The sequence below is a fragment of the Rhinatrema bivittatum genome, chromosome 15 (assembly GCF_901001135.1).
Source record: "Rhinatrema bivittatum chromosome 15, aRhiBiv1.1, whole genome shotgun sequence".
Taxonomy (NCBI): Eukaryota; Metazoa; Chordata; class Amphibia; order Gymnophiona; family Rhinatrematidae; genus Rhinatrema; species Rhinatrema bivittatum.
In genome coordinates, this window is record NC_042629.1 from 34,756,798 (window position 1) to 34,781,773 (window position 24,976).

Genomic DNA, 24,976 nt, shown 5'->3' on the forward strand with positions numbered 1-24,976 from the left:
AATTTTTTTGGGGGGGGAGGGGCGGAATAGAACAGAACGTTTTTAATTATTGGATTTTTTTATTCATCAGATGTTTTGAAATATTTTATTGGTGTTTGGGAAATTTTCAATATTCTATTTACTAACCAATTTGAAATATTTTTATGAATGTGATTTTACTATTATGATTGATGTTTTATATTTCTTGATTCTATTATATAATGTTTTATGAAGAATGTACCATCTGTTTTTCCGTTGTTGCTTTGCATACAGAAGGTGGCTTGTTGTGGGTTCCAGTTTAGTTCTCAACACGTTTCTGTTGATACTTTCTGATCTGATCAGGGTCTGTGTTCTGCATATATGACGGAGGTGAAGTATTTTGCTGGCATGTAATTTCTGTGAAGCAGCCTGGTTTCCTAATAAGAGTTTTATTGGTGTTCTAGGACCTAGTGTAATATGTGCAGTGTTGCCTTTTCATGGATAGGGTTGTTTTGGTATGGCAGGTTTACTATATTGTAATAGTAATTCCATTTATTCATGGCTTTCTGAGAGCCAAACCCACACCCAGCACACATTACAGAAAGTCTAATTCATAGGAGCTCCAAGTGTCTTTTTTGCAGGATTTTCTGGTTGGCACCACAGGAATGCATGTAAATATAACATGCACGTTGTAAGTGATATTTTTATCTCATAGCACTGTACTTTTGAATCTTCCTTTTCATGTAAACTTTGTTATAAATGCATAATTTGTGTGCATCTGTAAAGGGTGTGGGAGTGTGTGTGTGTAGGGGGGTGGTATGTATGCAAAGCTGTAAGGTTTGCCTAGGGTACCTAATACCCTTCCCTATCCATGGGTTCGGGGGGGGGGTGCATGTCAGTCTTTACAAATATAGATTGCAGGACGGAGCTGGGCTTTGTTTTATGGACCAAGGATAGGCACTGAATGAACTGGGGGTGGAGGAGCAGCACAGTCGTTTTTCACACAGGGCAGCAAAAATGCTAACACCAGCCCTGATAGGAGAGCGGGGGAAAAAAACAAACAAAAAAAAATTTGCTGGTCTGTCCAGCCCTTACTTACTGCTTGATCCCTGACTATACAGCTGGGCAGAGCCCCTTAGCCTGTTGTACAAAAGCTGGTTGAGTGGAACTGGGAGGCCGCCGCCCCCCTCCCAAAAAAAAAAAAGGAAAATAGTGCAGGGTTGGTTTTTTTTTCCTTCTCTTCTGCTGCAGCAACTATGGGCTCTTGCCTGTGCTTCCTGCTTAGGCAAGAAATCCCACTGCCATCACCATATATGGTAACTCGAGCAGTAGCAGCTTGGAAACAGCCAAAGGAAAAGGAGGCAATCTCTGGCTGTTCCTTAAGTGCAGTTTATGTACAGTGAAAACAAAAGTATAGTGCAAAGCAAAACAAACAAATTAGGCAGCTCACTTTGAAGTTCAGGTATCTGACAAATATTAGGTATGAAACGTAGCAGGTCTTAGCATATTCCTAGTTCCTGCCCACTCATCCCTTCTAGGTCCTTACTCTCTAGTGAAGGGCTCCTCCCTTCACCCAGGTTTCCCTTTGTGTCTGGATCTCAAGGAGGAGCGGCTGAGACAGCTGTGCACGATCTCTTAAGGCAGTTTCCTATAGACTCCCTCCCAGTCCCATATATTGGATGTTCTGCAGCAGAAGAAACACTGGAAGAAATATTGAAGACACTTCCTTACAGTAATATATCCATATATCGCACGTTACATCACTGGGGTTTTCAGTTTCTATTGGACAATGACTTTATAGGCCAGGTTGTGATTGGCTGGTTTCTGGCAAGATGTTTTAAGCTTCTTTGAGAGCAATCTATACTACAACTGTGACATCACAATAACTCCTTTTATATGATTGGTTAACTTAGAACCAACTTGCTGATATCTTCCTCCAGAGCATCATTTGCCATCTTCATGAATAATTTTTTTAAGCATTTTTCTCAGTTCAAATTAATTCTTTCAGCATCAAGAAGACAAGCTGTAAGATCCCCTGAAGCAGACACATTCCCTGCTGAAACGGCGACCATTGGGTACTGAATAAATTATCTATTGACTGCCTAATGGCAGACTGGAAGTTTATTTTCTTAGCCCTGAAGTTTCATTTACAGAAGATTAGCATTTCATCCACATTGCTGACTACTGAAGCATCTTTAGTTGGATTTTGTATTGTTTACTTGGATATGTACACATAAACAGAATTCAACATTCCTAAGACCAATGATTATACCGATGGACCTCGATAGGCTAGTCGGTCTTGGCTATGTACATATGAGAACCCTGTAGCAATTAAGATATATTTCTCAGTCCAAAACATTAAATCTCGAAGTTTTAGGAATTGCTTCGCTATCCACATATTTGAACATTTTTTATTTTGCCTGGGGAACACTTAGATTTTTTTCCTTTTCTTTAATATTTATATTGCTACATGGTTTGCAGCACCTTCACATGTAAGTGATTCATTTCATTGCATGGCTGCAAGTCAGAAAAGTAACAAAATGCATATACAAAGAATTTTAGCCTACAGAGACTATCAGGTTAATTTGAAAAGGCTGAATGCACCAGCACCTGCACAAAGGTGTGATCTGGCCAGAAGATAATTGTAGAAGAATTTAAATGAAATGCTCAGCTTTGGGCGTTTAAAGCAATTATACTATTATGCTCTGTGGTAATATCTTAATCTATGCCAATGCATTGCGATACGAGGCAAGTCCGTATGTGTTTGGGCAACCAAAGGTTGGCACTGAAAAGGACTCTTGGATGTTACCCTCTCAGTGCTAAAGATAATTCTTTATCTGAAGGTTTCTCGTCAGACCCAGGAGCGGAGGAAAAAACTCTTGATCCTAAGATGGTGGCTCTGAGAGCAGACTCTGTCCACTGCCAGATCCACCATCTCAGCAAAACGAAGAGTCAAGCACGAGGATACATTTTATTTCATTTGGATTCCAGTGCAATTTGCTGGCATTTACTGCAAAGATTCACCATCATCTGGCGCTCACTCCGGCTTGGGTTCCAAAGTTTGGTTTAATGTCCATTTCTCTGTTACCGTTCACGGTTTGTGTTTGTTGTATAATGTATAACCAAAAGTCTTGCCCCTTTTCATGGTTTTCTGGGCATAATAGGAAGTAATGATATTAATAAAAAACAAAAAAAGACCTTTCCATTTCCATTTTGGATAAGAATATTAGAATGAATTGTATTATATAATACATCTTTCTCAAATATAGGTTACTTTCTCAAATTGTAAAACTCATTCTTAAAAATAAAATAATGGAGGGATGACCACAGCATTTCCTCTGGAAGCAATCCTATGCCATATCCAGGAGACCAAGTCTCATCTCCTGTAAAACAAATGCCTGTCATGGCTCCACTGTAGCACAATATCACAAGAAGCACCTGATCCCCGGGACTGATAAAGTACACAGCGTGTCGTGGAGGCGAAGTGGTGAGGGAACAGCTCTCAAAACAATGAAGCAGTGGGTTGCCTGGCACTGTGGACTTTTACCAGGTACCAGAAGAAAAGATGTGAGAAGAAACTTCCATCGCACTAGTGTGTTCAGAAGCCAAAATACAATATCTTTCTACGTATCTAAGTTATGCGTGTATGCATGCGTGCAGACGTTCAGACTGGCCACGCAAACTCTGCTGCGGGCATGGGGACTGCTATAAGCCAGAGAGCTGCAAAACCAGATGGAGCCACAGGCGGCCTGGAAGAGAGCGCCATGGGACCAGAAAGCAGCAGACGGACAGGTAGGGGAAAAGCATTCTGCTCAGATCGGCTATGGTTGGAGTGGAAGGGAAGAGGTGAGTGAATAGGAGATTCCAGGGAATTTCACCAGGTATCAGCTAGTCAGACCAAAATCTCCCTGCATAAAAAGTACTACCTTGCTTTAGAATAATTTAACCCCAGTCACACCACACTTTTTATCCAAAAGTGCACAACAAACCCACAATGTCCCCCAATAACGAAGACTAAAAGTACTTCCCTTGATACATTCTACCTTTGACTTCTGCAAGCACTCAACTGGAGGAGGCCACTATTACTACTGCTTATTTCTATAATACGAGATATACACAACACATTTGTGGTGGTTTATGCTCTGTGGAGCTTACAAGCTTGTCAAGATACCTAGATAAGACAAATAAAAGGCTTTGAGGATTTTGTTTACAGAAAAAATGGTTAAAAATCAACAAGGTCATGAGAGAAGTTTAAGATTTAAAAACTGCCTCAAAAAGATGGGTTTTTAGGCAGGACTTGATGGCTATCAAGGAGGCATGACTCAAGAAGGCTATTCCAGGCCGAGGGTGCAGCAAAGTGAAAAGCAAGGAGTCAGGAGTTAACGATGGATGGAGAAGGGCACAGATCAGCTGGCCTGGATTTTGGCATAGGCAACTGCCTCTGGTGCCAATTTTTGATAGGCACTGCCACCATGCGGGCCTGTCATCGCTGCATTCTTCAGCTGGCACCCTTAGCAATAACAACTCATAGAAAAGTCAGCACGGGGCCTGCGTGCCAGCGCAAAACCTTTGACTATGCCGGCCTTGCCTCTTGCATGGGTTTCCTAGGTAAAAGGAGGAGGAAATGGGGCTTCCTAGGGCCTATAAATGCATGCCAGCTAATGGATCCTTGGTTACTTTAATACGAGTAGTTGCTGCTATGGATGCAGTGAAATATCTCCTGAGGCAAGATGGGGAAAGTGGCCAATGGGAGAGGTAATTATCTGTGCAGGGGTGATCCAGGAGTGACCCCTCACACCCCATGTACCCTCTAATCATTTCTGGGAGGGGGCCAACAACCCCGTCCGAGGACACCTACACTGAGGTTTGAGCCTATAGTGCCTTTTTTGACCAAAAGGGAGACATCTAAATTAGAGGATCAATAACCAATCTTGCCCATAAGAAAATCACTTCAGACATACCTAGATTACCCTTCAAGGATGTATAAAACCAAGCTGGAAACTCTGGCATATGATGAACTTTCAGGGCCTTAGCATTCAAAAAATGCCAACAAAATGAACAACATTCTGAAAATATCAGAGACTCCAGTACGACTTGTGACACTTGGAGGGCGTAGACCAGATCCTGCCACTTTCCCCAGGCAGAGCGTCTCGTAATTCCTGCTGTAGAGCCAGCTCTGCTGAATAAATGTAAATGCCTGTGCAAAGCTTCATTTATTTCCCTACAGGCAAGTTGCCAGAGAAAACCTGGTCTTTCCACATCACTTTATCAATACGTTTTTTTTGGAAATGATGGCCTGGCAGGTGAGAATGGGGAGTGACTACAGGATTCACAAATTTTTTTCCAGTGGCCTCATTTATCATCCTGCTTGGAAAATAAATCTCTGGTAGTTAAGCTCTTTGATCAGCGTAAATTCTAAGTCCAAGAGGAAGGCAACATTTGGCCTCTTGCCAACACAGAATTGTTTTCCTGTGGCCAGTTTATGAGTTCTGTTATTAATTGTCCTCATTTGTTTTTGTGAAAATGATAGCAAAATAGTGTTTAAAAAGGCAACTGTTATCCCCAGTGTGTAGCTCTGGTTTAGAATCCTTCATATTTGCACCTATAAAACTTTCAAGCAAATTTTAATAGCTCTTTGGTGCAAGCTTCAGGATCGTCCTGCAGGGATAACGCTTCACTTTCTGGTTAAAGTATTCAACAGAACGTTTCAGGCAGAACTAATGGAGTCTACTTTCTGAAATGTACCCCCACAAAAATACACCCCTCAGGATCCTCATGACGGGTTCTGAAAATTTACATGAGAACATAAGAACATGCCATGCTGGGTCAGACCAAGGGTCCATCAAGCCCAGCATCCTGTTTCCAACAGAGGCCAAAACCAGACCACAAGAACCTGGCAAGTACCCAAAAACTAAGAAGATCCCATGCTACTGATGCAATTAATAGCAGTGGCTATTCCCTAAGTAAAATTAATAGCCATTAATGGACTTCTCCTCCAAGAACTTATCCCAACCTTCTTTAAATCCAGCTCCAGTAACTGTGAGGGAGTCTAAAGGAAACGCCGTCCCGAGCACAGCTGTCTCGCTCAGTTTTCCTTAACATCCAGACCCACAAGGAATCTTGGGTGAAGAGAGGAGCCCTTCAAAGTATAAGAACTCAAGGCTGCCCAAATGTTAAGGTGAACTGCATCATTTGTTTTTGTTTTGCATTTTGTTTTCCACTGTAAATAAATTGCACAAAAAGGAATCAGCCAGAGTCTGGCTGTTTCTAAAGCCGCTATCGCCCAGTTACCTCACTGACCTAACCACATCTTCTGGCAACGAATTCCAGAGCTTAATTGTGCATTGAGTGAAAGAATTTTCTCTCATTTATTTTACATGTGCTATACTTGCTAATTTTGAAATGCCCCTTAGTCCTTCCATTATCTGAAAGAGTAAATAACATTCACATTTACCCATTCTAGTCCTCTCATGATTTTATAGACCTCTATCATTTTCCCCTTCAGCTGTCTTTTCTCCATGTTGAACAGCCCTAACCTCTTTAGTCTTTCCTCATAGGAAAGCCGTCCTATGCCCTTTATCATTTTGGTCGCCCTTCTCTGTACCTTCCCCATCGCAATTATATCTTTTTTGAGATGTGGCGACCAGTTCAAGGTGCGGTCTTCACCAAGGGGCAATACAGAGGCATTAAGACATTTTCCGTTTTATTCACCATTCCCTTCCTAATAATTCCTAACATTGTTTGCTTTTTTGACTTCTGTAACACACTGAACTGATTTCAATGTATTATCCACCATGACGCCTAGATCTCTTTCTTGGGTAATAGCACCTACTATGGAACCTAACATCGTGTAACTACAGCAAGGGTTATTTTTCCCTATATGCAACACCTTGCACTTGACCACATTAAATTTCATCTGCCATTTGGATGCCCAATCTTCCAGTCTTGCAAGGTCCTCCTGTAATGTATCACAATCTGCTTGTGATTTAACTACTCTGAATAATTTTGTATCATCTGCAAATTTGATTATCTCACTCATCTTATTCCTTTCCAGATCATTTATAAATATATTGAAAAGCGCCGGTCCAAGTACAGATCCCTGAGGCACTCCAAGTCCCTGGAGCACAGGACTTGGTGAGAGAGGTAACGGTGGTGGGGCCACTTGGCAATAGTGATCATAATATGATCAAATTTGATTTAATGACTGGAAGAGGAACAGTGTGCAAATCCAAGGCTCTCGTGCTAAACTTTCAAAAGGGAAACTTTGATAAAATGAGAAAAATTGTTAGAAAAAAACTGAAAGGAGCAGCTACAAAAGTAAAAAATGTCCAAGAGGCGTGGTCATTGTTAAAAAATACCATTCTAGAAGCACAGTCCAGATGTATTCCACACATTAATAAAGTTGGAAAGAAGGCAAAACGATTACCGGCATGGTTAAAAGGGGAGGTGAAAGAAGCTATTTTAGCCAAAAGATCTTCATTCAAAAATTAGAAGAAGGATCCAACAGAAGAAAATAGGATAAAGCATAAACACTGGCAAGTTAAATGTAAGACACTGATAAGACGGGCTAAGAGAATTTGAAAAGAAGTTGGCTGTAGAGGCAAAAACTCACAGTAAAAACTTTTTAAAATATATCTGAAGCAGAAAGCCTGTGAGGGAGTCAGTTGGACCGTTAGATGATCGAGGGGTTAAAGGGGCACTTAGAGAAGGATAAGGCCATCACGGAAAGATTAAATGATTGCTTCGGTGTTTACTGAAGAGGATGTTGGGGAGGTACCCGTAATGGAGAAGGTTTTCATGGGTAATGATTCAGATGGACTGAATCAAATCACGGTGAACCTAGAAGATGTGGTAGGCCTGATTGACAAACTGAAGAGTAGTAAATCACCCGGACCGCATGGTATACACCCCAGAGTTCTGAAGGAACTAAAAAATGAAATTTCAGACCTATTAGTAAAAATTTGTAACCTATCATTAAAATCATCCATTGTACCTGAAGACTGGAGGATAGCAAATGTAACCCCAATATTTAAAAAGGGCTCCAGGGGCGATCCGGGAAACTACAGACCGGTTAGCTTGACTTCAGTGCCAGGAAAAATAGTGGAAAGTGTTCTAAACATCAAAATCACAGAACATATAGAAAGACATGGTTTAATGGAACAAAGTCAGCATGGCTTTACCCAGGGCAAGTCTTGCCTCACAAATCTGCTTCACTTTTTTGAAGGAGTTAAACATGTGGATAAAGGTGAACCGGTAGATATAGTATACTTGGATTTTCAGAAGGCATTTGACAAAGTTCCTCATGAGAGGCTTCTAGGAAAAGTAAAAAGCCATGGGATAGGTGGCGATGTCCTTTCATGGATTGCAAACTGGCTAAAAGACAGGAAACAGAGAGTAGGATTAAATGGACAATTTTCTCAGTGGAAGGGAGTGGACAGTGGAGTGCCTCAGGGATCTGTAATGGGACCCTTACTTTTCAATATATTTATAAATGATCTGGAAAGAAATACGACAAGTGAGAATCAAATTTGCAGATGACACAAAATTGTTCAGAGTAGTTAAATCACAAGCAGATTGTGATAAATTGCAGGAAGACCTTGTGAGACTGGAAAATTGGGCATCCAAATGGCAGATGAAATTTAATGTGGATAAGTGCAAGGTGATGCATATAGGGAAAAATAACCTATGCTATAATTACACAATGCTGGGTTCCATATTAGGTGCTACAACCCAAGAAAGAGATCTAGGTGTCATAGTGGATAACACATTGAAATCGTCAGTTCAGTGTGCTGCGGCAGTCAAAAAAGCAAACAGAATGTTGGGAATTATTAGAAAGGGAATGGTGAATAAAACGGAAAATGTCATAATGCCTCTGTATCGCTCCATGGTGAGACCACACCTTGAATACTGTGTACAATTCTGGTCGTCGCATCTCAAAAAAGATATAATTGCGATGGAGAAGGTACAGAGAAGGACTACCAAAATGATAAGGGGAATGGAACAACTCCCCTATGAAGAAAGTCTAAAGAGGTTAGGACTTTTCAGCTTGGAGAAGAGACGACTGAGGGGGGATATGATAGAGATGTTTAAAATCATGAGAGGTCTAGAACGGGTAGATATGAATCGGTTATTTACTCTTTCGGATAGTAGAAAGACTAGGGGGCACTCCATGAAGTTAGCATGGGGCACATTTAGAACTAATCAGAGAAAGTTCATTTTTACTCAACACACAATTAAACTCTGGAATTTGTTGCCAGAGGATGTGGTTAGTGCAGTTAGTATAGCTGTGTTTAAAAAAAGGATTGGATAAGTTCTTGGAGGAGAAGTCCATTACCTGCTATTAAGTTCACTTAGAGAATAGCCACTGCCATTAGCAATGGTAACATGGAATAGACTTAATTTTTGGGTACTTGCCAGGTTCTTATGGCCTGGATTGGCCACTGTTGGAAACAGGATGCTGGGCTTGATTGACCCTTGGTCTGACCCAGTATGGCATTTTCTTATGTTCTTATGTAACCCTTTTCCACTGAGAAAATTGATCATTTAATCCTGCTCTGTGTTTCCTGTCTTTCAACCAGTTTGTAATCCACGAAAGGACACAGACTCCTATCCCATGACTTTTTAGTTTCTTTAGAAGCCTCTCATGAGGGACTTTGTCAAACGCCTTTTGAAATTCCAAATACACTACATCTACCGGTTCACCTTTATCCACGTGTTTATTCACCCCTTCAAAAATGTAGCAGATTTGTGAGGCAAGACTTCCCTTGGATAAATCCATGTTGGCTTTGTCCCATTAAACCATGTCTTTCTAAATGCTCTACGATTTTGTTCTTTAGAATAATTTTCTACTACATCTTCCAGATTCACCGTGATCTGGTTCAGTTCATCTCATTCATCACCCTTAAAAACCATCTCTAAATGGGTATCACCCCAATATCCTCATTAGTAAACATGGAAGCAATGAATTCACTTTCTACAATGGCCTTATCTTCCCTAAGTGTCCCTTTAAGTCCTCAATCACCTAATGGTCCTCGCAGGTTTCCTGCTTCGGATATATGAACTTTTGCCTCTACAGCCAACTTCTTTTCAAATTCTCTCTTAGCTTCTCTTATCAGTATTTTACATTTAATTTGACAATGTTTATGCTTTTTCCTATTTTCTTCAGATGGGTCCTCCTTCCAATTTTTGAAGGAAGTTTTTTTTTGGCTAAAATAGCCTCTTTCAGTTTGCCTTTTAACCATGCTGGCAATCGTTTGGCCTTCCTTCCACCTTTCTTAATGTGTGGAATACATCTGGACTGCACCTTCATTTAGGCTTTCCTGATCTATGGATTATGCTATTTTCTAGTTCCCCTTTTTTGTTTGATAATTGAAATATCCCATTATTATTGCACTGCTAAATTGGTAAACTTCCCCAATTTCTCCTAGCATTTCATTGTTTTTGCCAGGTGGACAGTAGTATACTCCTCTTGCCATGGATTTCTACCCTTAAAGATTCTACTCCAGAGTCTTCTGTATGATCTTTATTCTATTGGATTCTATGCCATCCCAGTCATAGTGCGCCCCCACATCCCCCCTAACATTGCAATATCATTAGTACCTTGTTATAGGTTTGTCCTATTGGTATCTTCCATCATTCATTGCTATACATTCTAACTTTCCCATCTTACTTCTTAGACTACTGGCATTGGCATACAGACATTACAGTTGATAGGGATAATTTGGAATTCTTTTGCTCAGGTGATTCTTTACTTTTAGGCACATGGACTACTTTTGCTTTTATTGTAACCTCTCTGTTAGGATGCCCTAACTCTCCTGTTTCATTAGTATCCTTCGAAGATACCTCCCTCCGAACCATGCACTGTTGAGTGATTGTTGGCTTTCCCCCTTGTTCTAGGTTAAAAACTGCTCTCTCCTTTTCAAAGATTAGCACCAGCAGCCTGGTTAAGGAGAGCCCATCCTTTCAGAAGGCTCCCCCTTCCCCAAAAGGTCGCCCAGTTCCACAAAACTGAATCCCTCTTCCCTGCACCATTGTCTCATCCACGCATTGAGACTCCAGAGTTCTGCCTGCCTCTGGGGACCTGCGTGTGGAACAGGGAGCATTTCAGAGAATGCTACCCTGGAGGTTCTGGGTTTCAGCTTTCTACTTAAGAGCATAAATTTGGCTTCCAGAAACTCCCTCCCATATTTTTCTATGTCGCTGGTGCCCACATGTACTACGACAGCTAGCTCCTCCCCAGCACTGTCTATAATCCTATCTAGGTGATGCATGAGGTCTGCCACCTTCTCACCGGGCAGGTAAATTAACAGGCAGTCCTTATGTCCACCAACCACCCACCTATCTACATTCCTAATAATCGAATCACCAACTATGACAGCTGACCTAACCCTTCCCTCTTGGACAGTAGCACTGGGAGACTTGCCCTCGGTGCAAGAGGACAATGCATCACCTGGAGAGCAGGTCCTTGCTACAGGGTCACTTCCTACTACACCAGGGTAATGCTCTCTGACAAGGAGACCTTCCTGATCCAAGACAGCAACAGGGCTGCCAAACCAGAGTTGGGACTTGGCTACTAGGTCCCTGAAGGTCTCCTCTATATAAAACTCTGTTTGCCTCAGCTACTCTAGGTCTGCCATTCTAGACTCCAGAGATCGGACTCGTTCTCTGAGAGCCAGGAGCTCTTTTCACTTGGTGCACATTCAACCTCTCACCAGTGGATAAAAAAAATCATACATGTGACATTCAATGCAAAAGATTGGAAGGCCTCCCCTCTTGCTGCTGGACTGCTGCCTTCATCATAGTTTTCTTGAGTTCTTAGTTAAGTTGAGGTTGCTATGGGAGAAGGGATGAGTACACCCTTTCATTTTTTGGTGTGTTCACTATTAATCTGGTAGTGACCTACAAGAGGATACATAAACTCTTGATAACAGCTGGTACAATAGTGTGTTTTAGGTAAGAGTCTCATTGATTTTTAAGGGCCTCTTGCCTATAAATCAAAGGATGAGCTAGGGGTGGGTGGGAGAAAGACAGACACTAGAATTAACTCCCTTTGGCTTGCTTTTTATCTAGACCACACACACACAAACTTTATCGAACCTCCCTCTGTTATGGATAGGACACCCACACAGCGATCTTCCCATTGAAAAGAAAGCTACAAAGCTGCACTCTTGCATAGTGATGGTTGTTTCCAACGACTTTACTCCAACAAATAAGGCAGAAGTGGTAAACAGTTACATGCACATGCTGTACACATATGTTTTGCAAGAATTTCAATTTTTCTTCTTTTCTTCTCAGCCCATTCCCCACTGTGGAGGTCAGTCTGTTCAAACCGATCCAGCTTTTAATACCGAATCGCAGGCCTTCAAATACAAAAGTTGTTTCTTCTCTACCTGTCTTCCAATGAGCAGAGCCAACACTGCAATACAATGAAGGTTAAGCTAAAAAATGTTTTACCCTCTGAACGAGATGGGGTGCCAGTAGGATCCTATCAATTTGGTGACTTCCAACAAATTACCATCTTCTCTCCACTAACACCACACTTTGGGTTCTTCTATTCTTTCCCATAAAAGCATAACCTAGGGCTGATGTGACACACTTGATCTCATATGGATTCTACAAACAAGACCAGAGGCCCAACCGCTTCACTGGTCTAACAAATTCAATCCACAAAGCATCATCTGGCTCTGTTTCTGCCACTGCCCACCCGATACCATCTCTTCCATTCTTTCACTCTCTGGGGGATCACTCTCTCACCCCTTCCTCTCAGCAAACTATTCAGCAATGACAATAATAGGTAGAACATGATCAGAGACTCCCAACAGAATTTCTTATGTCACTTCCCATTCAACTATACTGTAGGAAAAACATACTTTTTTCCCCCAAAGGGAATACAAAAGCACTCCATTCAGTGCTGTTCCATGGAAACCTCTATCTCCCTCTCAGAGAAAATGCGATCTTTTCCCTCCAAATTATTTCTAAGCTCCCCCACTGGGTAATCATTCTTCTCAGCATGCTTAACCTCTGCTGCCACGTCATGCTGCTAAACTGTGTTCCCTCTCCAACAGCTTGAAGTGAGAATCCCTAGGTTTCCTTACTAAACATTGTGTCCCTTTTATATGACATATATGTAAAGTGGTAACAGATGTTACTCTCTCACCCCTTTTTTTACTCTTCCTTCCTCTCTTTTAGTTTTTGACTCCCCAGTTGTATGTGAACCGATGTGATATTCATTTGAATGTCGGTATATAAAAGTTATAAATAAATAAATAAATAAAATGTTACTATCCATGTCTAAGCACATCCCCTAGGGAGGGTGCTGGACTGCACTGAAAACAGCGATAGACCCTCTATAGCAGCGGTTCTCAATGCACAGCACCACTGCAGCGCATCGCCTTTAGTATCAAAGCTCATGAAGGGATTATATAGCACACCAAGCCTCCAGTCAGTAAACCACCAGTGCCACAGGACATTAATGAGGTTCTGGCTCCAAGTCGGTGGACCCCACCTGGAAGATTTTGCTCTTCATGACTGTCACCTTTGCACAAAGAGTAAGTGAATTACAGGCCCTGGTTTTTTATGCACCATACCTTCAGTTTTTTTAACAATAGAGTTGATCTCTGTACTCACCCTAAGCTTCTTCCAAAAGTGGTATCTGCGTTCCACATCAATCAAGTAATTACGGGTCAATCAAGCAATTATGTGCTGCCTACATTCTTTCCAAAACCAAAGGCATGCAAAGAGTGGGATTTTCACACCTTGGACTGTAAGAGAGCCTTAACTTATTACCTGCAGAGGACTCTGTTTCACCTTAAAGCTTCTCAGCTGTTCATGTCCTTCAATCCCAACAGTCTGGGACAGGCAGTAGCCAAAAGAACTAACAACCGGCTATTGGGCACACTGCTACACACTGGCTGGACTACAACTTATGGACTCTGCCAAGGCTCATCAAGTACGAGCCAAGGCTACCTCAGTGGCTCATCTTTGAGCCACGTCTACTGAAAACATTTGAAAAACTGCTACTTTGTCATCCATTCGCGCCTTCATGTCCCACTGCTGTTCAGACAGTGTGACCTGAAGAGAGAGTATCTTTCAGCATGCAGTTCTACACAACATGTTCAGCCAGTAGTCTGCTCTCCACTGGGTGGAGTCCAGGTTGTCAGTTGCTCAGCAAGGAAACATTCAACTTGAGAATCCCCACTGGTCATGGTTGATTTAATCCTGCCTGTCAATGGAGAAAGTAAAGTTGTTCACCTGTAATGGGGGTTTCTCCATAGACAGCAGGATAAGTCAGCCATATATGTATTACCCGCCCAGCTCTCTGGAAGAGACTGAGAGGCTCATGAAGCAGGGGCCACACACGGCAACTCCCAGGTATGCTCAGAAACATTTCTGAGCTCCGAGAAGGTGAGTCCGTGTCAGCACTGTCAGGTGACATCACCCCACTGGTTATAATTTAATTCTGCTCGCCAATGGAGAACAGTTTAAAAAATTTTAAACTTGGCAGAGTCCATAACAGATCAAAAATAAAATATGTTATTGTTTGTTTTTTTTATACTCCAAGGCTTGTTGCCATTTTTGTGACAAGAAAGAGGGTGCCCAAGCCAACATTTGAAAGCTACTAAGGAGGAGAATTGTTTTTTCTGGCACAGCAGTTTCCAGCTGTTCCTCAGAGCTCCAGTTCAGTTGGAGCTAAGGAGACTATGGCACCACAGACTCATTCAAAGCCACCTGGCGATAATCCTTGGTCAGCAGCCAAAATCCACAGTTCCCTCCGGTTTGCTTGCATTCCAAGTCCAGACAGCTGGAGTCGCTGTTGGAACAATGGCTGGGATTCCCTTTCCTCAGGGGCTGTGAAGGCCTGCAGTATCCCCAGGCCCAATGCGCTGAAACAGCATAACCTGGGCTTGAGAATAAGGCTGGCCCAACTAAGAGGGAGTCTTGGCAAGAAAAAGCAAGATAGCTGAAGTCTCTATCGAATGCACAGAAAAAAAAAAAGATTTTAAAAGAAGGGGGGTAGAAAACTGGTGATCTGTTTGTTCTACCAAGTAAAAGGGAGTCTTCCTGATAATGTAAGCGATCAAAGATTTAATACAAAAAAAAAAAAAGTAGAGACTTAAGCATTTGGGCTACAGAAAACCAAGAGCAATACATGATGGATGAGGAACCAATGTGCTCCTGAGTCTACCCCTTTAGTGCTGTGAACATGGAGTGGATGTGAGTGTGAGCCCATGTGCCTCAATGCAACAGACACAACCTCGGGGCTGGCCGTGGTCCACGTCACTGGTGGGCAAGCTCATCTGGGAACGGGCTGGCTAAAACAGGAACATCAAACCAGGAACTAGGACATCTCTGATGAGAGCCAGCAACCCATGCTGGTCCCGGGGGGGGGGGGGGTCGCCCTCCGGCCACTCCATAAGCCCTTGCGGATTAACTGCTTAGGAACAGCTTGAGCATAGGATCGAAGGATGAGGACTCAGGACGCTCATGACAAGACAAAAGGCACTGAAGGCACGAAACAAGTCGAGGGAACAGGTAGGTGGCTGGAACAAGAACTCCGGAGACCAGGAACAGGACTCAGGAATTCAAGGATGAGGACTCCAAAGACTTGAAGCAGTGGCAAAGACTTGGATACAGAACTGAAGACTTGGACTGAAGACTTAGATGCAGGAACACCGAGAACCACAAGAAATAGGAGACCCTGAAGGACCAGTAACCTTATGAAAGACCTGGAGCAATGGGAGAAGTGGCCTCTTAAAAGGCGTGAGGTAATGACATCATCAGAAGGGGCCACAGGGCTTTTCCCGCTGCGGTCCCCTTAAATTCCAGACAGAGGCACGGGTGCCTAGGAAGACAGCGCGCTGCATCGGGGATTTGCCAGCAGCGTTTCAGGGCCACACCGGCACAAGGGCAGCATCCACTGCACGAAACAGGCACCATCAGCGGCGACTCCAGTCACGAAGAGGCGGCGACACAGGTGGCGCCGGGAGGTGAGCGAGGCCACTCACAACACTTAGGGCCTCATATCATGTCTTTTGTTCTAGAACTTTCTTCCACTGTACAATTTGTGCTTTTGGGGCATTTATACCTTTCAAGAAAGAATGGATAAGCACAGAGGCTCCTCAGTTGGAGGGAAGTGGAGGAAGGGATCAGGTAGGGCCGCACCATTGCAACAGGAAGAGAAAATGGGCAGATGAGATGGACCTGGCAGTTTGCCATCATCATCTAGGTCACTATGACCCAGTGAAAGGGACAGTTACATGTTTCTCAGTTGTATTCATTCACAGAACTGTTTTGTATTAAAATATAACACAGAAGCTAGAATTAGATTCTCTGAAAAACTGACCTGTTGCAGTCAAAGAATAAAAAAGTATAAAATGTGGTCCCCCAGTTGGGTGTGCAAAAAGGTGGGGTGTGGAGGTTGTCACAATTCTGGTCCAGAAGAGCTGAAGACAGGCCTGGTTTTCAGAGTAGCCAAACAAGCAAATAAATTAGACGAATATTTATTGTAGACATCTGAAGAGAAACCTCTGCAGCCCCCAAGCAACAAAGTTGAAAGCCCCCTGGGTCTAGTGGTCGGAGCAATGGCCTGGGAGGTAGGAGAATTCTGAAGACTTCCTCTCCCCACTTCTTTTATTTACTTATTTAGAAAGAATGCTAAGCGGTTAATGCATTTTTATTTAAATACATTTGGCATGGATATAGTCATCAAGCCAAGCAATGCCTTATCAGTGACTAAACGGAGTCCCTGCCCTTCCAGCTTAGTGAGAGGATTCTGCTCAACAGTTTGGGTCAAAGTCTTCTCTACCCTAAGGCACTCTACTGATGCTGAATGGCTACGCAGAGACCTTGGAAATGATTAAGGACAGAGATTTCCAAACCTGCCCAGCCAGTCAGGTTTTCAGGATATCCACAATGAATATGCCGGAGATAACATTTGCATACCATGGAGACTCGGTCTGTGCAAATTTATCTCATGCATATACTTTGTAGAAATCCTGAAAACCCAACTGGCTGGGGGTCCTCCAGGACAGGTTTGGGAACCACTGCTTTAGGAGTATCCACAGTCACCATGGAAGATCAAAGTCGGGCAGGCGAAGAGTGGGGCCTGAGATTAGGACGTGATTGTTAAATGATGATTTTGCCGCAGCTGATACTTCTTGGAGTGGTAGACATAGCTATATGGGACTCTGTGCGACCTTGGGCAAGTCACTATCTCTCTGTGCCAGAGACACATGTCCAGTTCGAAACGTAGCTTAAGAACCATAACATGCGTTGCAATCTTGATTGAATGAAAACTGCTACATAGAGGCCAGTTATCATTAAAAAGAATGTCAAACTTCAAAAGGAAAGCAATTTATATTGTCAGCAAAAGCTGGAACAAGATATGCAAACGAGTCAGAAGCCATTCAGTGTACTTGGGCAAGAGGGAGGCCAGGAGCAAACAATTCTTGGCCCAAATGTGCTTAATCTGAAACTGTTTGTTCCCATCTGTCAGAATATTATGTTCATACTCTCAAATAATGGTTTTTGAATACAAGTCAAATGTGCATAGTCCTCACTGTCCACCATCTGCCACAAAATATCTAACGTCATTTCGTACGCCTTCCCACTGGAACGCTGTGTCATTCTCTTTTGCACACCGTGCGCCTTCCATGTTCTGTACCATATCACGAGCAGCCCTCACCGTCTCATTATCTACCGTTCAGTCATCTTACCATTAGATCTTCCAGGGCACACACAAACGCTATTCACTTTCTACTTTATGGCCAGGCTTTTAATATGGCTTTTTAAAAATACATTTCCTTGCCCAGTGGAAGAATTATACAACAGGTCAGAGGGAAATTTTCAAAGCTTTCCCCATGGAGCTTACCCCTCCATGAATAAAAATACCTGCCCTGGTCCCAGCGCAGGTTCTGTTGCCCATATCAGGAAGGGGCAGGCAAAGGGTGCATGAGGACTTTCCATGCATATGTTTGCACAGAGAATGGCACTCCATTCCCCATGGTGGGGTCCCAAATTTCTAAGGGAAACCCCGCATGGAATTTCCCTTAGAAAATGTGCTTGCAGGCTATTAAAAACTTGCCACCACTGAGGTGCACATTCAGCCACTGCCCAGATAGCAAAGTTAGCTCGGTAAACTTACCCGGCTAACCCTGGAGGTTTATTCAGTAGAGCAGCCGCAGCACTGAACATAACCGGCTAAAGTTAACTGCTATTCATGTGCCCAGATTGAAGAGCCTACAATAGGTGCCCAGTGCTGACACAATGGATCAAACCCAGTGCACGGCACCGCCACTGAGCCACCAGACCAGCCTCTTCCCCCAAAACCCTGTCTACCCCCTCTCCCCACCTACTTAGAGTGCCCATGGGGACAGCACACACGTCAAGGTGTACTAGCACAGTCCAATTCAAACTACCATGAACTCCCAGGCATAGTAAAGAGGGTCACAAAACTGTCCCTTAGTAGTAGGCCTCATGGTCTCAACAGACTCTGTGTGTGAGGTCAGAGAGAGAAGAAGTGATAATGCTGGACACTCCCTAGTGGGAGAGGTCTCGGCTTTAACAAAACAACTGAGCCCTTGTGGTTCAGGTCTCTCTCCATTTCTCCTGTCCTGGCAGGGTGGCTGGGCCCCAGGGTTAGTGTGCCTACGCCTTCAGGAGAGACTGCTGTTCTGTTTGGGTCCAAGGGGACACCTGGGATTGACTGAAGCCCCATATGTGGTCTCAAGGAAGAGAGAGGTATTTCCCTACTGCTCATCTGTCCAGGGAGGTGGTTTTAAACGGTGTTAAGGAGTGGAGTTTCTTAGCTGGAGTCATAAGAAGGATTTGCCAAGTTTGGGATAAACACTCCTAGAGTTGCTGCCTGAGGTTCACGTATCAGCATCCAGAGCACGGTTTTAACAGCACATCCTGAGCTTTGTGAGGAGCAAGGAAGATTAAACTTAAGACTTTTTGGGGGTTTTTTTTAATCTCTCTGGGGCTTCCAGGTCCTTTAGAACCATAACTGAGATCCAGGAGCCTCTGCTTGCAACCAACCTGGGATAGTTTCCCCCCTTTTTAATATCTCCTCCCAACTTATTTTAGTCTTGGCAGCGATGGCCTTTGGCCAGGAGCCATTCGTCAGGGCTCCTCCTGGGGCTCTGTGCTGCTATTTTGCACGATGACTATGTTTCAGGGGCTGTGAGCGCTGCCTCTGCAGCTTCCCTGAGACCCGAGCCGTGCTTGGAAGCCAGGGCCCTCTGCTTAGCAGCCTGCAGCACACACCACTGCCCAAGCCACTTGGGAGGCCCTAAGGAGGAGCTGAGCTGGAAGCCACAGAGCGCGACACCCAGGGGCCATCCAGCAGTGGGTTTTTTTCTACAAAACCATTCTTACATCACAGACGCACTTTGCAAAGAAGAGTCACATTCTCTGTGGGCGTCAATTCGTTCTGCTTCTTGGAAAAGGGGGCAAGCACGGACGGATAAACATCTTCCCTCAGTCTAAAAATTCTCTGTAACATATGGCACATTCTGACAGGCACCGCTAAAATTCAATTCACTGCTGAATTTTTTTCTAACGTTCTCAGTGCCGTTTCCTCTGCAAGTACAAGTGAAGCCATAAAAGAGAAGAGAAACCTTCTTATAGCAGGCTTCCCTCTGTGGCCTGGTGTGAGCTGTGCATCTGAGAGCTGCGTGCAAGCGCTGGGACCTCGCTGGAGCAGGAGCACCACTGTCAGGTACCCAGGGAAAAAAACCACTCCTTTGGGAACCCATCCCAACTGGGGTTAGAGGGCCATGACCTTTTCCATTCGCACTTATCAAGGCTCCCCCCCCCCCCCCGTCTCAGAGTGATGCTCCTTGGAGTAGCACAGACCGCGGCGCCTGCTGAAACCTGGCACAACTGTGCCTTTAGCAGGCTAGCGATGGCAAAAACGTCCCCTCCCAGGACTCTGAACGCTGCCTCTGCAGCATTCCTATCCTCAGCCCACCCAAGGAGAAAAAGCTACACTTTTTTTTTTTTTTTTTTTTTTTTTTTTTTAATGTTGTGGAGGTATCCGGGGCTGCATGCAGATCACAGGTTCCTTTTCAGAGCCAGCGGGGCTCAGGCGTACTGCAGAGATGATACACCTCAGCTCTTGGGTGAGGGAGAGAAGAGAGTGAGAAAGTTCCCTTTTCATATCTCCCAGCTACTGAGAGGCAATGCACAGGAACAGCACTGGAAAAAACAAAATACCATGTGCAAAAAAAACAAAACAAAAAAACAGCTGGGCACACACACACACACATATACCCGTTTTCCATTATATACATAAAAAGCACTACATTGCCCAGCTATCTTCCTGCAAGCAGGAGCCCTGCACAACTTCTTCCAGTGCTGTTCTTTGTCCGGCCACTAAATGTTCCTGCAAAAGCAGCCACGGACTTTAATGCTCCAAGGGCGGGTTTTCAGCAGCACTGCCCGACTTCCCCTGAGCTGAGTGCAAAGCTGAGTGCAAAGCCCAGGCTTCCTGCTAAGCACTGGGCACTAAGCACAGAGTCATAAGGCTGGCAAAAGCAGCCTGAGAACAAGTCATGCTCTTGGAAGCAGCAAAAACCAGCGCTGGGGACACATTTCCGCTGTCCTGCAATCTCAAAAAACAATTTTGTAACTTTTTGCTTTAGTAAAATATACTGAAGTTGAAAGGTGCGATTCACCGCCCGCATTCCAGCGAATCATTCCTCAGAGAACGACTGTGCTTTGCAGACTTGGGGGTCCAGACTCAGCACTGAGTCGTGGCATAGAAAAGTCACAGCAGAAAAAGAGCTCACCGCCCATCCACACCAACTACTCAGCCCTGCAAACCCTACCACCCTCTCAGAGACATCCAGCCCATTCCCGGGAAGGAGGGGGAAAGGAACAGCTCCACGTGCCACAGCGAATTCCCGGCTTTTCCTGCTGCGATGGCACCGTGCTGGTCGACCCTGGCGGGTCACCTTCTCAAACGGTTTCAGCTTAGGCACGTTTAGGTTTTTACACTTTAGTCCCTCGCCTATTTCTCCTTAAGCTCCAGCTTTCAAACCACATAACGTTGTTTCTGCCTCTATCCGCCGCCTCCGGAGCTGCTCATAATGCCCGGTCCCGGCTGAAGCTGTTTAATTCTTTGTATCACTTTATTCTGTCTTTCAGAAATGTGGGCCTTCCTGAATGCTGTCCGACACCCAGTTTAATTAGGTTGATATATTTGTCCTTTTACCTCTATTTCTGTCTGACATAACCATTCTGGCTTTGATCATTGACTATTTTCTTCCTTAATTCCATCTCCATGAACTTGCTTTACAAATAATTCTAATTTAGGCTGCTCTCACATCTGTCTTACATGTTTAAGGCTTTACCTCCTGAATATGTTACCTCCTCTTATTTTTGTCACTGAATACCAATTCCTGTTTATTCTTACAGCTGTATCGTAGCCACACAATTCTGTTCCTGTTCTCTGATTTCAGTTATTTATATTTTGTTTCCAGATATTGTTTTGGGTCCCTTCCAACGCAGCCCCACCTGCAAACCACGGCCGTGTTGGGGGACTGTATTAAATCTAGTTCATATTGCAATTAAATGACTTAGTTTGCGATTATTTATTGAATATTCAAGGAGTGAACAGGTTATTTACCTTATTTTCACACATCTATTTTTCTGTTCTGTTGCTTTGTGTGTGATTTACTCCACCTGTATTTTTTTTAATATTCAAACAGCACCACTTAGGCAGATAAAGTCCAACCTTATCCAGCTAAGCTGAATAGTGACCTCCAAATGATGTGGATAACCTTAGTACTGCTCTCTGGCCTGACCCAGATAGCTTAGCTGGATATTGGAGAATATCTCCCCGAACACACCCAGAAAGTCAGTGCCGTCAGCAAGATTCAAATCCCACAGTTTGACCAGCTAAATCAAAGTTTAGGTGGACAAACCACTTTGAATGTAGGCCTTATTACTGTTTGGGTTGCGAGGATTACTGGTGCTTACTGGATCCCCAACAATACATTTTGAAAACCACTGGCTTACAGCTGTGCTAGAAACCTGAAGCAGACAGGTGTGCAGGCCTTACCTGTCTGCTACTACTTTCTGTTACCAGAAAACGATCAGCAGCTTCTCCTACCCAGCTACAGAAGTTAAATCTCAAGGAAGAGCTCCTTACCTCGTTGAAGTAAGACGGAGCTGGTGGTGCGCGAGCGTCAGAGCCGTTTTACCGTTCCAGAGCCTCCCGGCCGATTCACCCCTCAGCCACACACTGTCCCATCTGTAAGAGATTCAAGAGAGAGGCCATGAATGACAGGAGGTTACACCACAAGGCAGACACACCTTGCTTCCCGAGTGAGCCAAAATGCCCCTCAAAGTGCCTCACCAAAAAAAAATAAAATAGCACAGTACGAACTGGCTGCAGTCACCAGCTCTCTGTTTTTTTGGGGGAGAATGATATCAAAGTGCCTTTTTTCTCCTCCCTCTTTTTACAAACATTTTTTAAAAATTTGAAAAGCGACAATTTTGAAGTGGGCATCTGTCTGTCCATCACAGGTGCTGAATAGCAGTGAAACCTGCTTTAATAAACCCTTGGCCTATTGGTCACTCTCATTTGTTACATAAATCATTATAAAAGTTGGTACAGACCAAGGCATGTGCATGTTTCATTCACACACAACACACAGTACCAGTTGTTGCATCTAGCATACTGGAGACAATTCATCAGGCTCTTGCTAACATTGGATCCCACAGGACATAAGAACATAAGATATGCCATACTGAGTCAGGACAAGGGTCCGGGCTCCATCAGTGGCCAGTCCAAGTCATACATAACTGCCAACTACCCAAACATTAAATAGATCCCATGCTACTAATGTCGGCAACAAGCAGTGGTTATTCCCTATTGATTAATAGCAGTTTATGGACGAATCCAGGAACTTATCCAAACCTTTTTTAAACCCAGCTATACGAGCTGCTTTAACCCCATCCACTGGCAATGAATTCCAGAGCTTAATTATGCGTTGAGTGAAAAAGAATTTTCTCTGATTTGTTTTAAAATGTGCGACTTGCTAACTTCATGGCGTATCCCCTAGTCCTTGTATTATCCAAAAGAGTAAATAACAGTTTCATATTTACCCATTCAAGTCCTTTCATGATTTGGTAGACCTCTATCATATCCTCTCTCAGCCATCTCCTCCTAACCTCTTTAGTCTTTCCTCATAGGGGAGTTGTTCCATTCCCCTTATCATTTTGGTAGCCCTTCTCTGCACCTTCTCCATCGCAATTATATCTTTTTTGAGATGCGGCGACCAGAATTGTACACAGTATTCAAGATGTGGTCTAGCCATTTTATTTGCCATTCCCTTGCTAATAACTCCTAAAATTGTTTTTGGTTTTTGTTTTTTTTGACTACCACAGTACAGTGAGCCAACGATTTCAATGTTTTTCCACTATGATGCCCAGATCCTTTTCCTGGGTGGTAGCTCCTAATATGGAACCTAACATTGTGTAGTTTATAGCATGGGTTATTTTTCCCTATATGCATCACCTTGCACTTGTCCACAATGGGCCAGATTTTCTAAGGGTTCCGCACGCCGGGCCTATTTTCAAAAGGCCCAGTGTTGCACATAAAGCCCCAGGATGCGCGTAAGTCCCAGGGCCAGAGGCTCCAGCCACAGCAGCCATTTGCCGCTGTGCCAGGGCCAAAATAAGTTTTGAAAAAGAAAAAAAGACAAAAAAGGTAGGGGGGAAAGGGCAGGGGAGGTGGGGAAGTTCCCTCAGATTTTGGAGCGGCCGGGAGGGGACGGGGGAAGGCAGCGCAGCTCGGAGTGGGCTCGGCGCACGCGCAAGGTGCACAACTGTGCACCTTGCGCGTGCGCCGACCCTGGATTTTATAACATGCTCGCGTCTGCACACGTTATAAAATCAGGCGCACGTGTGTGCGCGCGCACCTTCTAAAGTTTACCCCATTACATTTCATCTGCCATTTGGATGCCCAATCTTCCAGTCTTGCAAGGTCCTCCTGTAATGTATCACAGTCCGCTTGTGATTTAACTACTCTGCATAATTTTGTATCATCTGAAAATATGATCACCTCACTCGTCGCACCCCTTTCCCAGTCATTTATAAATATATTGAAAAGCACCTTTATCATCTTGCTTGCCCTTCTCTGTACCTTTCCTAATTCTGCTGGATCTTTTCTGAGATGCAGTGACCAGAAATGCACACAGTACTCAAGATGACGTTGCACCATGGAGCAAATCAGAGGCATTGTGATATTCTCCATTCCTTTCCTGATAATTCCTAATAATTTCTCTGTGCAGGAACTGCTAAGTTCATTTCATTTAATCCACTTTTATTGCGAGGGGAAGAGGTTTGGGTTTGCAGCACCTGAGTGCACCCTATCCTTCCCCTCTCTTCTCCTCCAAACCAGTCTGCTCGCAGGAAGCACATGCTGCAGCCCAGTTTAGAGGACAACGTTAGATGGAGAGCTCCCAAAGGCAGAACAAGTCTGACGGGACCGCTCATTGTGCTGAATAGCCTGAAACGAGCGAGGTCCATTCATATTAGAACAAAAATGAAGCCATCAGCTAAAGCTAAAATTAGCCTTTCAACTGAAACTTTGTCTGCAGAGAACGATGTCAGGAGTCTCGTGGAACAGATTCTGGCAACAAAGAGCATAAGATGGATAAAGCAAAGGAGGGCTCAAATTATGTTTTCAAGATACATTCGCCTGTGCTTTTCTCCTACTCACGCACTATTACTATTTAAAAAGATCACACATTTCCTGCTCTAGGAGGCATTAGGATTTAGAGATGTGCATTCATTTTTAAATTAAAAATATGACAAAACATCCGTGCTCCATTTAAAAACTAAACAAAAAAAACCCTCCCAAATTCAGTTTTCCCATCCCTCCTATTTACTTTCATTTCAGAAAGTCAACAAAAAATAAAATATAAAACAGAGCTGGCAAAAGAAAGAGATTACAGCCCACCACTGGCCTCTCCCGTAAGCACCTCATTCCTCCCCTTGAGGTCTCTTA

At 43.8% G+C, this 24,976-nt stretch overlaps 1 long non-coding RNA gene across 1 annotated transcript in view; it reads right to left on the reverse strand.

The window, feature by feature from the left end:
- Positions 1 to 12,255: 12,255 nt before the first annotated feature.
- Positions 12,256 to 24,976, reverse strand: part of LOC115076904 — a 122,607-nt gene continuing 109,886 nt past the window's right edge. The window contains exons 3-4 of the long non-coding RNA XR_003852898.1: positions 22,112 to 22,213; positions 12,256 to 12,373 (exon numbers count right to left, since the gene is read on the reverse strand). This is a non-coding gene — a long non-coding RNA (uncharacterized LOC115076904). The remainder of the gene's footprint in view (positions 12,374 to 22,111; positions 22,214 to 24,976) is intronic.